This window comes from Petaurus breviceps, unplaced genomic scaffold (genome assembly GCF_028583685.1).
Source record: "Petaurus breviceps papuanus isolate PSGF00001 unplaced genomic scaffold, PetGlider_PUasm1.0 164, whole genome shotgun sequence".
Classification (NCBI taxonomy): domain Eukaryota; kingdom Metazoa; phylum Chordata; class Mammalia; order Diprotodontia; family Petauridae; genus Petaurus; species Petaurus breviceps.
Genome location: NW_027185735.1, coordinates 3,340,287 through 3,346,368, shown reverse-complemented (window position 1 = coordinate 3,346,368; position 6,082 = coordinate 3,340,287). Strand labels below are relative to the sequence as shown.

Genomic DNA, 6,082 nt, shown 5'->3' with positions numbered 1-6,082 from the left:
GGGGGGGGGGGTAAAAAAAAGGAAGAAGAGGCGTCTACTCACTGACAGAAAACAAGGCATATAAAAACAGTCCATGATTCTTGACAGCCAATCTTTGAACAAACTTTCTTGAAAAGCTCAGGGAAGCTGAGGCACTGCTCTGCTCTGGATAGCGCTATGCAATGGCTCCTAAAATGAATATTTGAATATAATGAGACTCCTAACCAGGCAGGCTCTGTTTTTCTTCCAGCCCCTCAAAGTCACGTGAAGCCAGTCCCCGCCCCTCGCGCTCCGAATCTCGTCCCTCCTCCAGAGTCAAAAGGGTCATTCCTTCCTCCCTCCACCCCCCAATCCTTCCCATTCCCCGCCCCTTCCACTCCCTGTACACCTTCCCACCCCAAAGTCAATCGAAGCGCCTCCAGCGACTCCGGGAACCTAGCTGGTGGTTGCTACTTTCGCGAGTGCTTAGCCTGGTCCACTGTGTTTCCTAAATTCGAGCAGCCCAAGGCGAAACCTCCAGTCCAAAGCGCTAAGGATCCAGCTAATTCAAGCAGAGATGAGAACAAGCTGCTTGGGTAGAGGAGGGGTGATGCGGGGAGGGGGGGGAAGGGAAAGGGGTATCCCTTCTACCTGAAGATTGCAGAATGTCTGAAAAATCTCCTCCCTCCAAGGGTTCAAAGGTACCGCTCAATGGGTACCCATTACTGCGTTTGTGCCTTTTTAACGAGAAACTCATGGGAATTCTGGAATTCTTGCGTCTTTTATTGGACGTAATTGACATGACTTATCTATACCACAAGGTCTTCTGCGCGAGTTGTTTCTTTAAAAGAAAAAAAAAAGAAAAAAAGAAAACAGGAGCACACACACACATTCACACTACTACCACTTCCTCCTACAAATCTGTTACAGTCAAAATATTGCTTTCCAGAGAAAAATCATCACAAACAACAGCAGACATCAAATTCTAAGACACCCTGCTCCAAGCTAAAGGCTTCTGTTCGACACTTGAGAGGGTCGAGTAGGAAAACTAAAAAGGGAAATAACCATTTTCTCGGCTTTCTTTACTAAAAGAATTCTTTTAAAAAATGGCTTAGGGCCACCTCCTTCATTTGAATTTGGCAAAAGAATATCCTGATTCCAGAAAGTCAGTAGAACTGACTTTCCGAAAAAGAGCATCAATGCCCAGGTTTATAATCGGTACCACTAACCAGTTTTAAATTAGGCAAAACTCCCAGAAAAAAAATACACCCATTTAGAAATGTTTCTCAACTCCTTTTCAATTCTTGGTTGGTGACTTTTCATATCCTAACCTCATTGTAAGGAGTAAATACCATCTGGTCACAGAATTAAATAATATTGAGTAGCTTTGGTGAAAATTTTCTTTCCTGCAAACATATGCAAATAAAACATTTACAAAAATAAATCCCTACCCACTCCATATAGAACAATCCAGTAGTTCCGTGTGTTTCCCACTGGCTTCCTTTTCTTCACCTCTGAGCTTCCATGATCCTTCTAACTTAGTCTGTTTCCCTTTCAAAAAAAAAAAACAACAACCCTTTTTTTCCCTTTTGGTGGGCCACTTAGGTGAAACCAGAGAGAACTTTTGGAGAAAAGGAAAATAGCTCCAGATAACTTAGCATCTCACCACAAAAATTCACTCTCCCTGAGCTCCAACCCAAGAAACAGATTTACTGACACCTTTTTTGATATCTGGAGGATTGAGCTTAATTTTAATCATCTGTTTAGAAGAAGATGCCCAAAGAAATAAGCAATCTTTTATTGCCCTTTTGGTTTTCTTACACCTCTAGATAGAGTAGAGTATGAATAGTGGAAAGGGATGGAGCAACTAACTCTCTATGAAGTCTGGATTACTGAAAAGTTCCTCAGAGTAACTCAAGACTGAGAAGACAAAATCATCCTAATAGAGGAGAGTAAAAAAGAATAGAAAAATGCCTCCCCAATTTGCCAAAATTCTCTGCATTGGGCTATGCAATAGAAAAATATTTTCCAAGGCAACGCCTCTCAGAAAGCACTAGCAAATCTGAGTATAGGAGCACTGGGAGGGGTGTGTGTTTGTGTGTGTGTGTGTGTATGTGTGTGTGTGTTTGTCTCAGCAGTAATAAGGTCTAGATCAATGGGCTTAGTTCCCAATCACATTTTAAAAAATAGATATGTATTATGTTGTTAGGGAACTCCTTTAACTCATTCTTTGCCTTCTTTGGTAGTGGTAGGAGGATATTTTTCAGGGGAAGTTTCAAAAATTAAGCACTTTATTTACTTTTTAAAACCAACTCCCCTAGTCCCAGATGTTCAAAGGAGAGAAGAAATAAAATGCTTTGTGGCTCCTCTGGGTAAGGAGTTAATAAAAAAAAAAATTCCCGCTGACATACATTTTCTAGCTTAAGAATGAAGGAAACTGCTGAGTGCTCCCTGCTGCTTTAAGTCTCATAATTGATGCTCCAATTCAGAAGAGTTTACCAGGACAGTGGCAGATCCATCTCCTAACACGATCTTTGTCTTACTTTCCATTTTCCCAAGAGAATTCCTTCCCTCCTTTGCTCTCCTCTGTTCTCAAATGGGCATGCTCAGAATTCTCTAGATGGGTCCAGTTTCAAACTACAGAACCAGTATTCTCTACAAGGTGTGCCCACGTGTCTTCAGAACATAGCCAGCATTCCTAACTTATTCCCTGCCCTACATGAGGACCTCAGACCTTTGAGCTCTCTTTTCTCTTCAGCGACTCTTCCAACATATTGAGAGGGCAGATTCAGAGCCCAGAACAAAGATACCCTGCTTTGGGCTCCAAGAAGCAATATTTATCAACCCCCCTAGAAAGAGTTCATTTCCCCCTTTCTGTCTCATTCTTTTTGTTTACAGCTGCAGGACAGAAGTGCACTCTGCAGTTACAAGTTCATATCCTGGAGTCATCAACCCTTATTTAAACATTTCATTTTTATCTTCTTTAGTCCTGTGTGGGGAGGAGTAAGAAATGAACAAAACTTCCCCACAACCTTTCTTCCATTTCTCTCTCTCTTCATCTCTCCCCTCTCTCTTCCCTCCTTCTCTTCCTCTCCCCTTTCTCTTTATCTCTCTTCCTCTTCCCCCCTTCTACTCCCTTTCTTGGAAGCCTCATTGCAGTGATTTTCCTTGTGCCTGCTCTATCCCTATCCTATTATTGCTTACCGTATGTTTTCAGAGTAGTAGAATCTTGAGCAGTTCTGTCTGAAAGGTTGAAGTAAACCAGTCCAGAAACCAAAGACTAGGGCACAGGAGTCTAAAAAAGTTTTTAACTGTAATCTTATCAGTGAGATATACAATCACCAACCAAGCAGAATCAATTCTCACAAGAGTAAAATTGCTGTGCATAGTAACCATACCTAACTTCTGCCGTCTTCTCTACACTTTTCTCCCTCCTTTTCTCCTCTTTCATCCTCTCCTTCCTCTCTCTCTGCTGCCCTGCCCTCCTTTCCTCTTTCACACTTGGGTCCACCCCTCCCTCTCCTCTCCTAGCCTTTCCTCCCCTTCATGCTTCTCCTTGATTTTCTCCTCCCTTTTTCCAAGTAAGAGCCCTCCCACATCCTCTAATCCTGCAAACTAACCTCCCAAGCTCCTGAAAACCAATGCAGCCTTAATTCTAAAGCCCAGAGTTTCTGAAACTCCTCTTCCCATTCTAATATGGTTTGTAGTGCTCAAATGGGGACCTAGTTCAGTGGTACTAGAAAACATGCACAGACTAGTCTGCTTGCTCACAAGAAATACCCATGGGAGTCTGGCCTTCCCTTAAGTTTAGAGTAACTGCTACTCAAACTGATTATTAAAACACTGAGTAATCATAATTTACTCTGAGTAATTAGAGATAATGAAACACCTCTAAAATCAAATTATGGAGAAAGGAGCAGTTGGATTAGTTTGCTGTCTTTAAATTGTTAAAAGATTTCTAAGTGCTGAGAAATAAACTGTGAACAGTTTTCTAGAAAAGTCATCCCTAATAGTCTGAAACCTAAAATATTTCCCCCACAATGTCTATTAAAATGTATTTGCATATGTATATATACACACATATGTGTATGCATATGTATACATGCCTATATACATCTGTATGTATGTATATTGTATGTACATGCACAAATGTCTATGTATGTATATGTCCAAACCTGGGATTTAATTGGTATAGGGGACTCCCAGTGAGGTAACTTTCTCTACTAATTCAGATAGGTGATGGTTATAATTTGTAGTCAATGTTTCCTGGAGTACTGACTGAGAAATTAAATGACACGCCCAGGTTTACAGTGCGACAATATGTCAGAAGCTAAACTTGAACTCTGTTTCTCCTGACTCCAAGGCAGGTGTGCTCTCTATTCCCTTACCCCACACCACTTTATGTGTGTGTATCTGTATGAAATCAAAGATTACAGTATATACAAGATTCACAATTACCTGGATACTGCCATCAACTCCTTGCCCCTTCCCACAAAAATGCAAAAATAAACAATGAATTTTGGGGGTGACATTGTCAGGAATTGTTAGGTAGGATTGAAAAATGATTCAAAGGGGCAGAGTCAAGATGGAGGAGTAGAAACAGGACTTCCGGCTTCCACCTTCCCCAATTCATGTAAAAGGTGACTGAAGAAACTTTGGAGGTACAGAACCCACAAAATGACACAGAGAAGCTAACCTGCTAAGGATAGTCTGGCAGGCTGGCAGCAAGCAGCCAGTGCAACATTCTGGGAGCCAAGCACAGTCCTGTGAGAGCCAGAGGTCTTAGCCCCAGGGCAGGCCTGACTAGTCACAAGCTGGAGGGACTCCAGATCACCAGCAGCTGTGGCGGTTTGCAGAATTATCAACACACAGATGGTAAGGACAAAGTGAGAGGTCAATGCAGTGTGGACTTTGGGATCCAGTAGGTGGGAGGGCTTGGCTTTTGCCCCTGGGATGAGAAGCCACTGAGGCACCCTGGTCCTGCAGCCGCAGCCACATGTGGCTGCTTCAGTTCCTGGCCTGCAGATTGTATGGGGACCAAGCAACCAGTGTAAGGGGGTAATCACTCTTGCTTTAACCTGCTTGGATCTGGATTGTTTTCTAGGGTGGAGGTCCTGGGGTGTGTGACCAGCTTGCCAGAGCATGTGGAGGTTTCAGAGAGGGCACCCAACTAATGCCTTCAGCAGCTGAGAAAACCCCAGCATTTGGGACGAAGCTCCCCTGTCTGGTGGCAGAGTCCTACTGTGGCAAAGAACCCAAAAGTCAAGTAATTGAGTGGTAACATGAGCAGGCAAAGGAAGCAAAACAAACATAGAAACCCAAATTTACACTCCTATTTTGGGGACAAAAAGGATCAAAGCATGGAACAGGAGGAAGTCAGTAAAGTCAGAATTCCTGCACCAAAAGCTTCAAAGAAAAATACAAGCTGGTTACAGGCCATAGAGGGCCTTAAGAAGGATTTTGAAAAGCAAATAAGAGAAGTGGAGGAAAAATTGGGAAGAGAAATGAGAATGATACAAGAAAATTATGAAATGAGAGTCAACAACTTGACTGAAGAAAATAACACTTTAAAAAATAGACTTACTCAAATGGCAAAAGAGGCTCAAAAAGGCAATGAAGAGAAGAATGCTTTAAAAAGCCGAATTTGCCAGATGGAAAAAGAATCTCAAAAGTTCATTGAAGAGAATCATTCCTTCAGAATTAGATTGGAGAAAATGGAACCTAGTGACTTTATGAAAAATGATTCACAGTGCAGGACACATCACAATTGTTACCCCTTTATTATCCTCTCCCCCACCCCCACCTTCCAGCATGGTGCCAATTAACAGCTCTTTTCCAGATCACAGGTACCATTTTAAAGATATGAGTATGTCTCTTTCTTCTCTTCTGTTTTGTTTTTAAGAAAAAATAAAGGGGGAAGGTAGGTGGCACAGTGAATAGAGCACCAGCCCTGAAGTCAGAAGGACATGAGTTCAAATCTGTCCTCAGACACTTGACATTTAACTAGCTGTGTAACCTTGGGCAAGTCACTTAATCCCAATTGCCTCATCTTTCTCCGAAGAAGAAGGAGAAGAAGGAGAAGAAGAAGAAGAAGAAGAAGAAGAAGAAGAAGAAGAAGAAGAAG

At 42.2% G+C, this 6,082-nt stretch overlaps 1 long non-coding RNA gene across 3 annotated transcripts; it reads right to left on the bottom strand.

The window, feature by feature from the left end:
- Positions 1–42: 42 nt before the first annotated feature.
- Positions 43–3,454, bottom strand: LOC138156945 (uncharacterized). Of its 3 annotated transcripts, XR_011167248.1 has the most exons (5): positions 3,357–3,451; positions 3,163–3,269; positions 1,410–1,509; positions 610–799; positions 43–168 (listed from the first exon to the last, which is right to left on the bottom strand). It is a non-coding gene; the product is annotated as an uncharacterized lncRNA (long non-coding RNA). The 3 variants fall into 3 exon arrangements; XR_011167247.1 differs by having other exon boundaries at positions 3,163–3,454; XR_011167249.1 differs by lacking the exon at positions 1,410–1,509 and having other exon boundaries at positions 3,163–3,454.
- Between the last annotated feature and the right edge of the window lie 2,628 nt (positions 3,455–6,082).